The sequence below is a fragment of the Macaca mulatta genome, chromosome 17 (genome assembly GCF_049350105.2).
Source record: "Macaca mulatta isolate MMU2019108-1 chromosome 17, T2T-MMU8v2.0, whole genome shotgun sequence".
NCBI lineage: Eukaryota > Metazoa > Chordata > Mammalia > Primates > Cercopithecidae > Macaca > Macaca mulatta.
In genome coordinates, this window is record NC_133422.1 from 9,296,790 (window position 1) to 9,313,271 (window position 16,482).

At 39.7% G+C, this 16,482-nt stretch overlaps 1 protein-coding gene across 3 annotated transcripts in view; it reads left to right on the top strand.

Annotated features, from left to right (window-relative positions):
• MTUS2 (microtubule associated scaffold protein 2) overlaps positions 1 to 16,482 on the top strand; it is a 429,611-nt gene that overhangs the window by 323,490 nt on the left and 89,639 nt on the right. The window lies entirely within an intron of this gene.

A 16,482-nucleotide genomic window follows, 5' to 3' on the forward strand; every position in this document is an offset into this window, starting at 1 on the left:
ATGTGAGTGACCCTCATCCTATTAGTTGAAGGCCCTAAGAGAACAAAAAGGCTGAGGAAGAGAGAACTGCTTCTACCTGACTGCCTGTGAGCTGGGACATTGATTTTGTTTTTCCTGCTTGCTGGCTCATATGAAACATCAGTTCTCGCTGAGTCTTCAGTATACCAGTTGCAGCCTGGAGCTACACCATCAGTGCTCTTGGGTCTTCAGCTTGCTGACTTCAAATCTTGGAAGTTCTCAGCTTCTGTAATTATGTAAGCCAATTCCTTATTCTCTCTCTCTGTCTCCCCCTCTCTCTCTCCCTCTCTCTCTCCCTCTCCCCCTCTCTCTCCCCCTCTCTCTATCCCTACCTACCTATCTATCTGGTTTCTCCTGCCTTCCTTACTCTTCCTCATATTTTTCCCGTCTTTGTGTATATATATATAAAATATATTCCCGTCTTTGTGTGTGTATATATATATATATAAATGTGTATATACGTGTATTTATCCTTCCAGGACACTCCATCTATACTCTATTCACTACATCTATCTACTACAATGGTTTCAAGTCTTGGTTGCTTCAGAGAAGGTACTGCCTAAAACACCAGTCTGACCATGTCCCTTCCCTATTAAAGATCTTCCAGCAACCAGCCTAGCCAGCCTGGTAAAACTCCATCTCTACAAAAAAAAAATACAAAAATTAGCCGAGTGTGGTGGTGCATGCCTGTAGTCCCAGCTACTCGGGAGGCTGAGGTAGGAGGATCACCTGAGCCTGGAGAGGTGGAGGCTGCAGTGATCTGTGATTGCGCCACCACACTCCAGTGTGAATAATAGAGTGAGACCCTGTCTCGAAAAAACAAAAACAAAAAGTGAACAGGGCGTGGTGGTGGGTGCCTGTAATCCCAGCTACTCGTGGGGCTGAGGCGGGAGAATGGCTTCATGCAGCTTGCCAGCCTCACAGGGTCGACAAAATAAAGGGCAAGCTCCTTGACTTGAGATTCAAGAGCAGTATTTGTCCCCTGTCTTCTCCCTAACCACATCCCTCTCCACAGATACAATTTTAACATTGCTCTTAGAGCCACAGGTGGACTTGTGGCTTATTTTCCTCAAACCGAGGTCACCTAACTGGTCAGTCTTGTACACACACCTGAGTCAGCCCCTGCCTTCCTGAACTACCTCTAGAGCTTAAACACGAAGTATAAACCGAATGAAGAGGCATAAAGGGTAAAGATGTGCTTTATCTCTTACCCTAGAGAGCTTCGCCTCATGATAAAATAAATGAGACAAAAGTGTGGTTTAGTTGCCAAAAAGAAGATAGGCTCCAAGTAGTGTTCTGAGCTAAACTTAATAAGCTAAACTGAAAAACAGGAAAGCGGGGTTTCCTTCTGCTCTGTTTGAAAACCATTCTCCTGGGACCCTCACATCCTCACATAAAAGAGGGGACGCTGGAGACGTGCAGCAACGGCAAGTTCTTTTTATTTAATTTTAGGGATAGTTAGTAAGCCTCAAGAAGTCCTTCTTATTGTTCACCTTTCCTGTATTGGTTGTAGAGCTAAAGTATGCCTGATCTTTCTTTACATACTGACCAGTTAATCTGCTGCTTTCCTATGCCCTGGAAAAGAAAATAATCCAGCCATTCAATGAAAGAGTCGAATCCCCTGCTCTTCTGCCACTGAGGAGTAACTTAATGTCCTTGGAGAATTTGCCAGTAACGAATTTCGAATTTGAATAATCAGCACGTATAATCATGTTAAATAGCTATGGCTTGAGGATTTTGATTTGCTTCTTAATTAAATCGTTTTACTGGAAACTAAACAACATTTTTCAACTTTCAATCATGTCGACAACCTGTTTTTGACTTCTTTACTCTCCAAATATGATGGTTTTTAGAAAGTTTATAAGCATCACAATTTTTAAATAAAAAGATGAAGTCAAGTACAGTTTCTCATTTATTGTAATGGAAATCCAAATTACATAGCACAGCCCACTCAATAAAAGTCAGCTTCTGAAGTTCTGTATTTTAATTCAGTGTAAATGACGTAAGAACCCTTTCAGAAAAGACTTGGCATGTTCGCTAGTGAGAGAGCGGAGTCGCCCACTGCACGTTTGCCACGGCAGTGGAGAATGTCTTGCTACCAGCGAGATGCAACACTTGCGAAGCTCTGATCTTCTGTGTCTGAGATATTCCAAACAGGCATAAAATTATAAAGAATTACATTATGATGAACATGGGCTAATTAACTACTTTTTTTTTTTTTTTTGGAGACTGAGTCTCGCTCTGTCGTCCTGGTTGGAGTGCAGTGGTGCGATCTCAGCTCACTACAACCTCCGCCTCCCGGGTTTAAGCGATTCTTCTGCCTCAGCCTCTGGAGTAGCTGGGATTACAGGTGCCCGCCACCACGCCTGACTAATTTTTGTATTTTTAGTTGAGAGGGGGTTGCGCCACGTTGGCCAGGCTGGTCTCAAACTCCTGACCTCATATGATCCGCCCGCCTCAGCCTCCCACAGTGCTGGGATTACAGGCGTGAGTCACCGCGCCTGGCCTTAACTATGTTTAATAAGCCTTAACATCTTGCCATATTTGCTTTAGATCTTTTATTTTTAAAATAACATATTTCAGACAGAGGTATAGCCCACTGTGCACCTCTCCGTGATCCTGTGACTGTCCCTTACAAGAAGAAACCTACCCTGTCTTAGTTATCTATTGTTGTATAACAAATTACCCCCAGCTGAGCAGCTGAGAACAACAAGCATTTATCACCCTACTGAGGATCAGGTATCTGGGAGAAACTTAGCCAGGAGAAGCTGGCAGTTCTGGCTCAGGATTGCTCACAAGGTCAGGCTGTTGTCAGAAGCTGCAGTCACGTCAAAGCTGGACTGGGACTGGAGAATTCTCCTCCAAGTTCACTCACCTGTTGGCAGATGTCAGATCCTTGCTGGCTGTGGACTGGAGGCTTCAATTCCTCACCCCATGGGCTTTCCCTAGGGCTTCCCCCACCCACACTGCACCCCCAGCAACAGATCAGAGGGAGAATGAGAATGAGATGCTTAGGATGGAAGCCACAGGTCTTCTAACCTAACTTGGAAGTGACATACCATCACTTCCGCTATATACTACTGATGACACAGACCAAACCTCATATGGTGTGGGACCACACCAGGTGTGTAATACCAGAAGGTAGAAATCACTGGGGCCATCTTGAAGGCCAGCTGCTGCATTCCCAAGAATGTTTTTGTATTTTTACCAGATAAATATTGATAACATAGAAAAGTATAGGTATTTGCCTATTTTTACTCTATATAAATATCATGCTGTTAGCATCATCCTACATACAAACTGATATCTTTGAAATGTTTCCAGGTTGATACATTTAGATCTGATTCATCCGTTTTCTCTGCTGTATGTTTCACTGTATCAATATGCCATAATTTAGGTATCCAGTATTTAACTGAAAGACATTTAGGCCAGGCACAGTGGCTGACACCTGTAATCCCAGCACTTTGGGAGGCCAAAGCGGGTGATCACTTGAGGTCAGAAGTTTGAGACCAGCCTGGCCAACATGGTGAAACCTTGTGTCTACTAAAAATACAAAAATTAGCCAGGCCTGATGGTGGGCGCCTGTAATCCCAGCTACTCTAGAGGCTGAGGCAGGAGAATTGCTTGAACACCGGAGGCAGGGGTTGCAGTGAGCTGAGATTATGCTATGGTACTCCAGCCTGGGCAACAGAGCGAGACTCCCATCTCAAAAATAAATAAATAAATAAAAGACATTTAGATTATTTGGGTTTTCACTATTAAACATGAGCTGAATTGTTTTGTTTTGTTTTTTTTTTTTTTTGAGACAGAGTCTCGCTCTGTCACCCAGACTGGAGTGCTGGAGTGCAGTGGTGCGATCTCAGCTCACTGCAAGCTCTGCCTCCTGGGTTTACACCATTCTCCTGCCTCAACCTCCCGCGTAGCTGGGACTAGAGGTGCCCGCCACAACGCCTGGCTAATTTTTTTGTATTTTTTAGTAGAGACAGGGTTTCACTGTGTTAGCCAGGATGGTCTTGATCTCCTGACCTCGTGATCCGCATGCCTTGGCCTCCCAAAGTGCTGGGATTACAGGGGTGAGCCACCGCGCCTGGCCTGAACGTTTTTAAACATGTCTAATTGTGCACCTATACAAAAGTTTCTTTCTAAAGTATGTATTTAGACGTGGAAATACTGATTCAAAGTGTGACGATAGCTTCAGTTTTCTTACATTACCACATTATTCTCCAGAGTGATTGTACTTATTTATTTATTTAGAGATGGAGTTTCGCTCTTATTGCCCAGGCTGGAGTGCAATGACGCGATCTCGGCTCCCTGCAGCCTCTGCCTCCCAGGTTCAAGGGATTCTCCTGCCTCAGCCTCCCAAGTAGCTGGGATAACAGGCACCTGCCACCACACCCAGCTAACTTTTTGTTTTTTTAGTAGAGCTGGAGTTTTCACCATGTTGGCCAGGCTGGTCTCCAATTCCTGACCCCAAGTGATTCACCCACCTCGGCCTCCCAAAGTGCTGGGATTACAGGCATAAGCCACCACGCCCAGCCCTGATTGTTCTAATTTATACTTCTACCAGCTATATATGAATGTACCCTTACTCCACATGCTAGCCAACTGAGATATCATCAGACCCTAACTTTTGCCAGTCTGTTGGTGTGAATTGGTGTCATATTGTGGCTTTTATTTGCATTTAACCAATTATTATTTAAGAATTGACTATGTTTTGTATGTTTATGGATTATTTGCCTTTCTTCTGAGAATTGCTTTTTCATATCCTTTGTTCTTTTTTCTATCATGTTATCTTTATCTTACCAATTAGAAATAGTTCTTACAATCTGGATACTAGTTTATTTGTGGATTATATATATTACAATCATTTTCTTCCAGTTTGTGACTTATCACTTCATTTTTAGTGTCTTTTCTAAACCAAACTTCTAATTTTAAGGGGTGTCAAATGTATCATTATTTTTCTTTATTGCTTGTGCCTTTATTGTGTCTTGATTTAAAAAACACCCTCCCTAAAAAGGGCATAATGATATTTTGTTATAATATTTTTTAATGTTTTAACATGTTTAATTTCATGTTAATTTTCTTTTCTTTTCTTTTCTTTTTTTTTAAAACAGAGTCTCGCTCTGTCACCCAGGCTGGAGTGCAGTGGTGCATGGTCTCTGCTCACTGCAAGCTCCACCTCCTGAGTTCACGCCATTCTCCTGCCTCAGCCTCCCGAGTAGCTGGGACTACAGGTGCCCGCCACCACGGCCAGCTAAATTTTTGTATTTTTTTTTAGTAAAGATGGGATTTCACTGTGTTAGCCAGGATGGTCTCGATCTCCTGACCTCGTGATCTGCCCACCTCAGCCTCCCAAAGTGCTGGGACTGCAGGCATGAGCCACCGCACCCAGCCAAAAAGAATTTTTTTGACACAGGGTCTTGTTGAGTTGCCCAGGCTGGAGTGCCATGGTGCAATCATAGCTCGCTGTGGCCTCCATCTCCTGGGCTCAAGCGATCCTCCCACCCCAGCCTCCTGAGTAGCAGGGACTATGGGCGCAGGCCACCATGCTCAGCTAAATTTTTTTTATTTGTAGTAGAGATGAGGTCTTGCTATGTTGCCCAGGCTTGTCTTGAACTCCTGAGCTCAGGTGATCCTCCCCGCTTGACCATCCAAAGGGCTGGAATTACAGGTGTGAGCCACCACACCCAGCCCATGTTTAAGTTTTTAATATAACTGGAAATAGTTTTTGTTATAGGGTGAGGTAGATCATTACTTTTGTTTTCATATAGATAACCATTGTCCTAGCCTCATTTATTGAATAGCCCATCCTTTTCTCATTTGTGTGCAGTGCAATCTATGTCATTTAGCAAGTTTCTACACATGTGTATCTTTCTACTTGTATATATACTAAAAACATGAGTTCATATTGAGACCTTGAATTCCAATCCAACACCACAGTGTTTATTCTAGTGTCCCCTTTGCTTATTTTTAACTCAATTTGTCAGCAGTGAGAAACACTTCTTTCTCCAACAATGAAAAACATGGCTGTTTTTACACACAATATACTTTTTTGCTCTATCCTAAACTAAGCACAAAGTAGTTTCAATTGTTCACCCACTTGTAGCTGGGCATGGTGGCTCATGCCTGTAATCCCAGAACTTTGGGAGGCCAAGGCAGGCAGATCACTTGAGGTCAGGAGTTCAAGATCAGCCTGGCCAATATGGGAAACCCTGTCTCTACTAAAAATATAAAAATTAGCCAGGCATGGTGGCGCCTATAATCTCGGTTACTCAGGAGGCCGAGGCAAGAGAATCGTTTGAACCCGGGAGGCAGAGGTTGCAGTGAGCTGAGATCGTGCCACTGCACTCAAGCCTGGGGGACAGAGTGAGACTGTCTCAAAACAAAACAGAAAACCAAATTATTCACCCATTTGTGTGTAGTTCTTACTGTTTTAGCCTCATATGCTATGTAGTTAAGATACTGGTTTCCAAAGTTAGGTTAATTTTTTTCTTCCCCATTTTCTTCAGTGTTGTTAATGTAATTCCATTTGTTTTTAAAAAACAAAAGTTAGATGCATTTTATTCCCTTTTGGATTCCCCACACATCTGGGTTGGTTTTTAGTGATTACTTTGATGAGTATGTGACACATTGGTTCCCCTATTGTTTCTGTTTCATTCTCACCAGCCCCCTTGTGGTGGGATTCGTTGGTCTATCCCTGCTCTCCAAAGGAGCAGATTCATGTTTATTTCCTTATGCTCTTTCTTACACAAAAGATAGGATACTACAGTGTAAATATTATTTGGCATCCTGTCTTCTTCGCTTTACAATATACTCTGGAAATCATGCCAGATAAGTTCATGGACATTTTCTTCATTCTTCTTCTTTTTTTTTTTTTTTTAACAACCATAGTACTCCATTGAGTGCCTATACCATAAGTTGTGGAACCATTCTCCTAGGAAAGGGCATTTAGGTTGGTTTTTCATATTTTGTAATTATAAATGCTGTAATGAATGACCTTGTGCATTGTTAAAGATATATCTTCAGGGTAAAATCCTAGATATGCAATTTCTAGATTAAAAAGAAAGTACATGTATAGTTTTATTAGATTTTGCCAAATTCACCTACAAAAACTTGAACCAGTTTGCATTCACACCACATATAAGACTATTTCCTCAAACCCTTGCCCATTGAATATGCGTTGTACTTTTCTTTTCTTTTCTTTTTTTTTTTTTTTTTTTTGAGACAGAGTTCCATTCTTGTTGCCCAAGCTGGAGTGCAATGGCACCGTCTCAGCTCACTGCAACCTCCGCCTCCCGGGTTCAAGTGATTCTCATGCCTCAGCCTCCCAAGTAGCTGGGATTACAAGTGCCCACCACCATGACTGACTAATATTTTTGTATTTTTAGTAGAGATGGAGTTTCACCATGTTGGCCAGGCTGGTCTTGAACTCCTGACCTGAGGTGATCTGCCTGCCTCGGCCTCCCAAAGTTGTGGGATTACAGGTGTGAGCCACTGTACGTGGGCTATAGTTTTTAATTATAGCCAAATAGGTGAGAAATGGTATCTCAATGTTGTTTTAGTTTGTATTTTTCTAGTTATATGAAACTTAGAACAATTTTTATATGTTTAAGGGTCATTTTATATTTCTTGTAAGTTGTTGATTTTTCTGTTGGGTTTTTGATCCTTGGTTTTGTCATTTTGAAAGAGTTTTTTATATATTACAGATATTACCCCTTTATCTATGATACATGGTGCAAACATTTTCTCCTAGTTAGTTATTTTTTGACTATGTCTATGGTAATTTTCATCATCCAAACTTATAAAAAATTACATAGTCACATTTATTTTATAATGCATATTCGTTTTTTTAGTCATAGTTAGAAAGTCATTCCCATGCTGTTGGTTTTGTTTGTTTGTTTATTTGTTTGTTTGTTTTGAGACAGAGTCTTACCCTGTTGCCCAGGCTGGAGTGCAGTGGTGCAATCTCGGCTTACTGCAGCCTCTGCCTCCCGGGTTCAAGCAATTCTTGTGCTTCAGCCTCCAGAGTAGCTGGGGCTACAGGAACATGCCACCACACCCAGCTAATTTTTGTAATTTTAGCATGGATGGGGTTTCTCCATGTTGGCCCGGCTGGTGTGGAACTCCTGACCTCAGGTGATCCACCCGCGTTGGCTTCCGAAAGTGCTGGTTCACGCTCACAGGCATGAGCCACTGCGCCCAACCCCACACTATTGTTAAAAGAGAAATTAACTCATGGTTTTGGGGAGTTTTGTTTTGTTTTTGGTACTTGCATGGTTTTATTTTGAAATTTAGATCCCTTATCTATTTGGAGTTTGTTCTGGGGCACAGGGTGTGATGTAGACCTAATTTTATCTTTATTCAAATGGCTACCCTGCACTACTTATTAAAATGTTTATTTTTGTCTCAGTGATTTAAAATGCCAGCTTTATCTTATAATAAATTTCCATATGTCCTTAGGTCTATTTCTGAGCTTTCTGTTCTATTCCACCGGTCTATGGTATACACATAAGCCAGTACCACAGTGTTTTAATTATAGAGGCCTTGTGGTATGTTTTAATGTCTGCTAGGTCGAGACCCCCTGCACAAATTTTCCTTAATTTTTCTGGATATTCTTGCATGTGTGTTGCTTTTGCCAAATGAACTTTAGTATCAATGTGTCTGACTCCATAAACCACAGATTTGTTGGTATTTTCGCAGAGATTACATGAAACTTATTTAGCCTGGTGAGAACTGACATCTTTATTTGTGATGCTGAGTCATCTTTCCAAGAACAGGAAATGATTTCCATCCATTTGTCTAAGTCTACTTTTTTGTCTTTTCAGACTCATTTAAAGTTTTCCTCAGAGAGAGGTTTTGCATATTTTTGATGAGCTTCTTCCTGTGTATTTAATATTCTTTGCTGCTTTTCTAAATTGGACTTTCTTTTCCATTGCGTTCTCTAAATAGTTCGTGTTTGTGCATATGAAGACTATTGATATTTGTTACTTTTATATTTTGCTACCTTATGGAATTATTATACTGTTTGAGTCAGTTTTATCATTGTTGATTTGTAGGGCTTTCTAGTTACATTATCATATTATGTAAAAATAGAGACTGTTTTACTTTTCTACCAAATATTATGCCTCTAATTAATTTCTCTTTTCTAATTTCATTGGCTGATACCACTAGTATAACATGAATAGTGGTGGAGACAGTAGGAATCCTTGCTTTGTTCCTGATTTGAATGGAAATTCTTCTGTTGTTTACACATTCAGTAAAATAGTGGCTTTGGAACTAAGGATTTTTATCAGGTTAAGGTGTTTTATCAAGTTAAGAAAACACTTCAATTCCGATTTTCTTGAATGCTGTTAACTGGAATGGATATCAAATTTTTGTTGAGGACTTTGTCAGCATCTATGGAGATAATAATATTTTTCCCCTTAGATCTATCGGTATTGGTTTTCTAATATGGAACCAACCTTAAAATACTGGTGTAAGTACCAACTGGTCACAGTGTATGATTTCCATTCTATGGTGTTAGATTGTGTTTGCTATGATATAGTCCTTTGTACCTGTATTCATGAGTGAGATTTCTCCAGTTTTCCTTTTTTCTACTCTTTTTGTAGAGTTTCATCAGGCTTAGGTATCAAAATTAGGTCATACTTAATTATTAAAAGAATAAGGAAGGCCAAGTACAGTGACTCATACCTGTAATTCCCAGAGCTTTGGGAGGCTGAGACAGGAGGATTGCTTGAGCATAGGACTTCGAGACTAGCCCAGGTAACACAGCGAGACCCTGTCTCTTCAAAAAGTTTTTAAAAATTAGCCGGGCATGGTGGCTTGTGACTGTAGTTCTAGCTACTCAGGAGGCTGAGGCAGGAGGATTGCTTGAGCCCAGGAGTTCAGGGTTATGCTGAGCTATGATCATGTCATGTATTAGCAAGTTGCATTCATTTCTGAAGGCTCTGAGGGAAAATCCACTTTCTCATCTTTACTAGCTTCACAGGCTACCCGTATTCTTGGACTCATGGCCCAATTCCATCTTCAAAGGCAGCAGCAGTTGAGTTTTTCTCATATTACATGTCTCTGACACTGACTCTTTCCTTCCCTCTTCTATATTTAAGGACTATTACAATGACATGGGGCCCACTTTGATAATCCAGGATAATCTCCCTAGGTAAATTCAGCTAATCAGCTAATCAGAACCTTAATTTTTTCTGCAGTTTTAATTCCTCTTTGGTGTACAACATAACATACTTACAGGTTCTGGGGATTGAGACGTGGGTGTCTTTTAGGGGAAGGGGAACATTATTTTGCCTTCTGCATTTTTAAAGCTCAAGGGCAATTTATAGAACACTGGAACTATCTCATCTTTGAAGGTTTGGTAGAAGACTGTAGTGAAAATATTTGGGCCTGATGTTTTTTGTATGCAATAGTTGTTTAATAATTGTTTTTGTATATTATGGGAAATTTGCTTTATTTAAACTTTCTCTGATGGGCTCAATTTTGGGAACCTATGTCTTTATTTAATACAAAATTTCAAATATATCTTATGGTTGTTAATTATTTTCTATTTTCCTTTGTCATTTATAATTTTTTTATTTGTGTTCTTTTTCCCTGTTCAGGGTGGTTAGCAGTTGCTATTTTGTTAATGTTTTTCACGTAAGTCCACTGGTTTTCTATTCTCTACTTTATTAATTTCTGCTTTTATCTTTATTTCCTTCTAATTGCTTCCTTTTGGTTCACTTTGTTGTATTCTAGTTTTTTAACTAGGTATTTAAGTCATTTATTTACTTCTTTATTTTTTACTTATGAAAATGTTTCATTCTATGAATTTTCCTCTGACACATGCTTTAAATGCGTCCTATATGTTTGATTTTGGGGGTTTTTTTGGGTTTTTTTGTTTTTTTAAGAAATTATTTAATTTCAGTTTGTATTTTCCCTTTCACTCAAGAGTTGTTTAATAGGAGGCTTCCTGAACTTTTCACGTGGAAGATCTTTTTGTTTTTAGTTTTCATTAATAATTTCTTTTTTCCTTTTTGCATTGTGTTCAGCGTGTTGTTTGTAATATTTCTAACTCATGGAACTTACTAATATTTTCTTTGTGATCAATTTTGATAAATGGTTTCAAGGCACTTGATAAACAGGTATATTCACTATTACGAAAGTATAAAGTTCAATATACAGCTATAAGATTTACATAATGGATTATGTTGAATGTTTCTTAATCCACTTTATCCATTTTGAACCAAGAGTAGAAAAACTCCTTCATAAAGTTGGCTGCTGTGTTTTTTGGAGCATGAATATTTATAAGTGTTATGTCTTCATCATTATTTTGGCTATTAGCATTAAAGGGTGCTAATTTTTGTTGTGTTTAACACTTTTAGTCTTGAATCCTTATTTGTTGGATATCAGATTGCTACCTCTGCTTTCTTGTTGTTTCCATTTTCCTGGAATTTCTTTATCTATCCATTTATAGTTTGCCTTCTTATTCACTTTGTTTTATATATCTTGGATGTTGTACATAGCTGAGTCTTTTACATTGTGAGCTGAACTGAAAATGTGTTTCTTTCCATTGGTGATTTTAGTTCATTAGATTTATTGATATGGCTGATATGTTTGGTCTGGGTCTATTATAATGTTTTATAATTATATATATATATAATGTCATATTTCTTGTGTTTCTTTTATATGCTTTACTCTTCAATTATGAAAAATGAAATTTAAGAAGTTTGTTGTTGTTGTTGTTCTAGTGGTTTTTATATTTGCACCTTTTTTTAATATCCATTGTCCCATTTTCTTAGTTAACCTTTGACCACCTACTTGCCAGATTTTATTTCATTTTATTGTGAGACAGAGTTTTGCTGTTGTTACCCAGGCTGGAGTGCAGTGGCACGATCTCGGCTGACTGCAACCTCTATCAAGTGATTCTCCTGCCTCAGCCTCCCGAGTAGCCGGGATTACAGGCACTCACCACCACACCCCGCTAATTTTTTTGTTTGTTTGTTTTTTGTTTTGTATTTTTAGTAGAGACGGGGTTTCACCATGTTGGCCAGACTGGTCTTGAACTCTTGACCTCAGGTGATCCACTCGCTTTGGCCTCCCAAAGTGCTGGAATTACAGGCGTGAGCCATTATGCCCAGCCACCAGTTTTTAATTGTATCTTCAACTCCCACCTGTTGCCTCTACAACAGCCAGTAAGCTTATTTTACTCTCTTTATTCTGTCTTCCATCCCTTAGCCAGTTTTTAATTGCATTATTTCTGTTTGTCAAGACATATAGCATTTGTACATTAGTCTTCAACCTTCATTTTGACTTTTTGTCTTAGATCTACAATTATATGTATATAGCATACATATATGCTATATATTATCATATATATGCTAATATCAGTCCTTTTGCTGATATATATATAATATATATAGCATATATATAATATATATAGCATATATATATATGCTAGTATCAGTCATTTTGCTGAAAAATTTCCAGTCACTTATTAGGTGAATAAAACTCATACACTATCCAATTCCTCAAGAAAAAACTCACAGTTTCAAGATTCCCTAAGGTTTTGTGTGTTCCACACTTTTTCAATAGCCTTGATACTTGGGACAACTTAACTTTATATAAAATGAAGATTCACATTTTCTTTCATTGAGCTGTTTTTTGTCTTTTGGTTTTAAAATACTGTTCTGTTGTTGTCTTGCTTTGAAGATCTAATAATTTTGCCCTTGTAATTAAGTGACCTATTTGCCTAGAGGTTTTGTTTTGTTTTGTTTTGTTTTCAGTCTCTGAATTCTAACAGGTTTAATAAGTCTTAGAGTTGCTAACTCTGGGTTAACTTTCCCAAGTACCAGGTGGACCCTTTCAATAGTAAGTTTCAATGATCTGTAAAGTTTGCTTATATTATAGTCTCAAGCATTTGTATTGGTCCATTTTGCATTGCTGTAAAGGAATGCCTGAGGCTGGATAATTTCTAATTGAGAGGCTTATGGCTCACAGTTCTGCAGATTGTACAGACGTGGTGCCTGCATCTGTTTGGCTTTGGGTGAGGACCTCAGGAAGCTTACAATCACAGTAGAAGGTGAAGGGGGAGCCAGTGCATCACATGGAGAGAAAGGGGGCAAGAGAGAGAAGGGTGATGTGCAGGCTCATTAAACAACCAGCTTTATGCAAACTCCTTGCCATTGGGAGGGCTCCAAGCCATTCATGAGAGATTCGCCCCCATGACCCACACGCCTTCTACCAGGGCCCCACCTTTAACAGTGGGGACCACATTTCAACAGGAGATTTAGAGAGGGTGAAATCCAAACTATATCAGTATTGTTTTATTTTTTTCTTTTCAGATAGTCTAATTATGTATTAATCCTTCTTTATCTGTTTTCCATTTTCTCTGTTTTCCCTGTGACCTTTGATATTCTTTTATTTTTCTCATTTTTATGTTCTTGATGGTTTTCCTACCTTTTAAAATGCCCCTTAGTAAATTTTCATGTTAGTTTATCTTACTCTGGGCACCTTGTAATTTAATCTTCATTTTTGAGATAACTTTGTTATTTTCTTTCATTGCTTTCCTAAATTAATCAACTCTTTAGTATATTTTTGTTCTTTGTCCATTTCTATTCTTCATTTTGTATTTTTTATTCAAGATCTTTCTTCATATCCCAAATGCCAGTGTTAGTACATTTAACTCATTTTGAATGTTCTTGCTTCATGGCTGTTTTCTTGGAAAAAGTTTTCAACAGTTGAGATGTGTTGGATCTTATTTTCTAGTTCTTTGTAATAACTCTGTATCTGTTTATTCCGTTTTTTTTCATTTATTTTTTTAGTATTAGGCTGCTTTTTAAGATTCCTAATTTGGTGCCTTTTGTCATGGAACAAAGTCCAGACTTTTTAGTGAAGTTGGGGGGTGACTGGAACAAGGGATTTGTATCTTTCGATTTTTTGGTGCTCTTTTTGTCTTGCCTACATTTCCTGACCTGAGCTAAAACTCTGTTGATCACCTGACCTCCGTAAGCCCCTGCTCTAACTGGTAGGCCACAGGATGTTTGGGGGCTCCTGGAATTAGTGTCAGTTTAGAGCCAGTGTCCAATAATCCCTGAAAAATATGATTATTTCTTTTTCCCCAGTGAAGAATTACCTCGGTAAAAAGGAATAGGTCCCTTTGGCAGAGGCTGGAAAAAAGATTACATTTTTCTGTTGAAATTTTCAGTAGTGTATTGGGGTCCTTGAGGAAGGGATTTCCTCAAGGATATCCAGCTTCCCCTTCATTCAAAGAATTCTGAGTCTGTAAACTGGCCCAAGTCTGGGAATTAATTGAGTGGCCATGACTCTCTGTTTTTACGGTTAAGGTTAGACTTTGTTCACTTGACCCAGAACTTTTCTGCTCATACGGATCAACTAAGAATTTAATTGGCTTCGTATCTATTTCACTTCTAGGAATATCATGATCAGCTAGCCAGCTTCCATAGTTCTGCATAAGTTAGACTATTCTGATTGCTGTTTGGACTCTGCTGTCTACGACAGTAACCATACCTATCTTGCCTTTAGCAGTTGAGTGCCACCACCTGGCCCCTGCTTCCCTGGGGTTCAGTTACCCCTGCTGCATTTAGGTTTCCCAGTCCAGTGACTGTGAGGTCTGACTTACAGAGAAGAAGGATCACAGAGTTCTTCTAAGATGTTCGAGATCCCTTCACAAATGTATTTCTCACAGTCGTGGTGAAAGGTCTGCCTTCTAGACCCTCCCCGTGTGGGTGGGTAGGTCTCAAGTGACAAATCCATTCTGACATGCCAGTCTCTCTCAGCTTTTGAATCCCTTCCTCTACATTAAACCAAGGCATGGCCAGCACGTTCAGTTCACTCACTATGGGCTACCTTTTGGCCTGTGTTTCAGCCAGGCAAACTGTTAGAACCCTTTTGGACTCCTGAAACTGCAACATTAAATGCAGAATCTTTGCTTAGTGAGCCCATATCAGTAAATTCAGCCTGACCCAACTTTATGTTTCTTCCACCATTATTCCTTACACTTAGTGTACATCTTTATACATGTTCCTTGGAGTTCTGCCTGTATAAGTTAGAAAAATCAAGTAGTTCCTTTGGAATGTCATGCCCCTCATGGGTCATACATTGTACCTCAACTTTAGTCACCTGCTGGGACTCAAGTCTCATTATAGGTCTAGAAGCAAAGAGGAGTGGCAGGGTGGATCCTGGGGAGAGTGGATGTTGTCTTGCACAGCACCTGCCTCAAGAGAGACCATTACAGTTTCCTCAAGTAGTGCAGGGTTAATTCACTCAGAACAGAGGTGGACAGGCTGGAGGTGGAGAGGTTGATACCACTGACGGTGAGAAGGTCGTTTCCTCTGGGGTTAGGGAGGCCACTTCCATTGGAGATAGGGAGATCAGTTCTGCCAAGGCTGAGGAGACCTCTTCCACTGGCAAAGAACACTGGCAAAGAACACTCAACAGAATGTAGGGACTCCATGTCCTCGGTTTCATCAGAGCCTTCCCACATGTCTCCATCCCAGTTCACGGGCTCCCATTCTTTCCAAAGCAGTGCTTTCACTTTAACAGTAGACAATAGCTACTGTAGCTGGGGTTCAACTTGTGTTGTCATTCAGCCAGTGGCAGAATGAAATTTTTTGTTTGAGTTTCAGCAATGTCAGCCCTGCAGTTAAAAGGATAAGGGTCTTCTTCAGGACACATGTAGAAGTGCTTAGGTTCTTTAGGCAATACTTGAGCTGGGAATTTGAATCCCTGAGCTCATCCTTTTCTTGCTCTACTGTGTCTAGTGACATTAGGAGCAACCAGCCAATATCAGTATGTTCATTAATGTAAAAAAAAAATTGAAACTGTCATATACAGAGGCAGCCTTGCTTCTTATAAGTGGCTAATAAGGAGTATCCAATGCTGATATTTTGCATCTTTCCATAAACAGTTCAGCTGTGGACTATCAATGCTCTCTTTTCTACTGGAAATAGAATCATTAGCATCTTCAAATTTAATCAAATTAGAGAACTGTTCCAGAAACCTTATATACTAGTTTTATCTCCATCTTATAGAGAAGAAAACTGAGGCTCTGAGAGAGTTAAGTAACCTACCCAAAATCACCCAGCTGAAAATTGAACTGAAATCTATCTGATATCTATGTTGAAACTGCTCTTTTTTTCTTCCATTCTTTCTTTCTTTTCTTTTCTTTCTTTCTTTTCTTTTCTTTTCTTTTTTTTTTTTTTTTTGAGGTAGAGTCTCACTCTGTCACCCAGGCCAGAGTGCAATGGTGCGATCTCAGCTCACTGCAAGCTCTGCCTCTTGGGTTCAAGCGATTCTCCTGCCTCAGCCTCCCAAGTAGCTGGGATTTCAGGCACCCACCACCACACCCGGCTAATTTTTGTATTTTTAGTAGAGAGAGGGTTTCACCATGTTGGCCAGGCTGGTCTCAAGCTCCTGACCTCAAGTGATCACCTGCCTCGGCCTCCCAAAGTGCTGGGA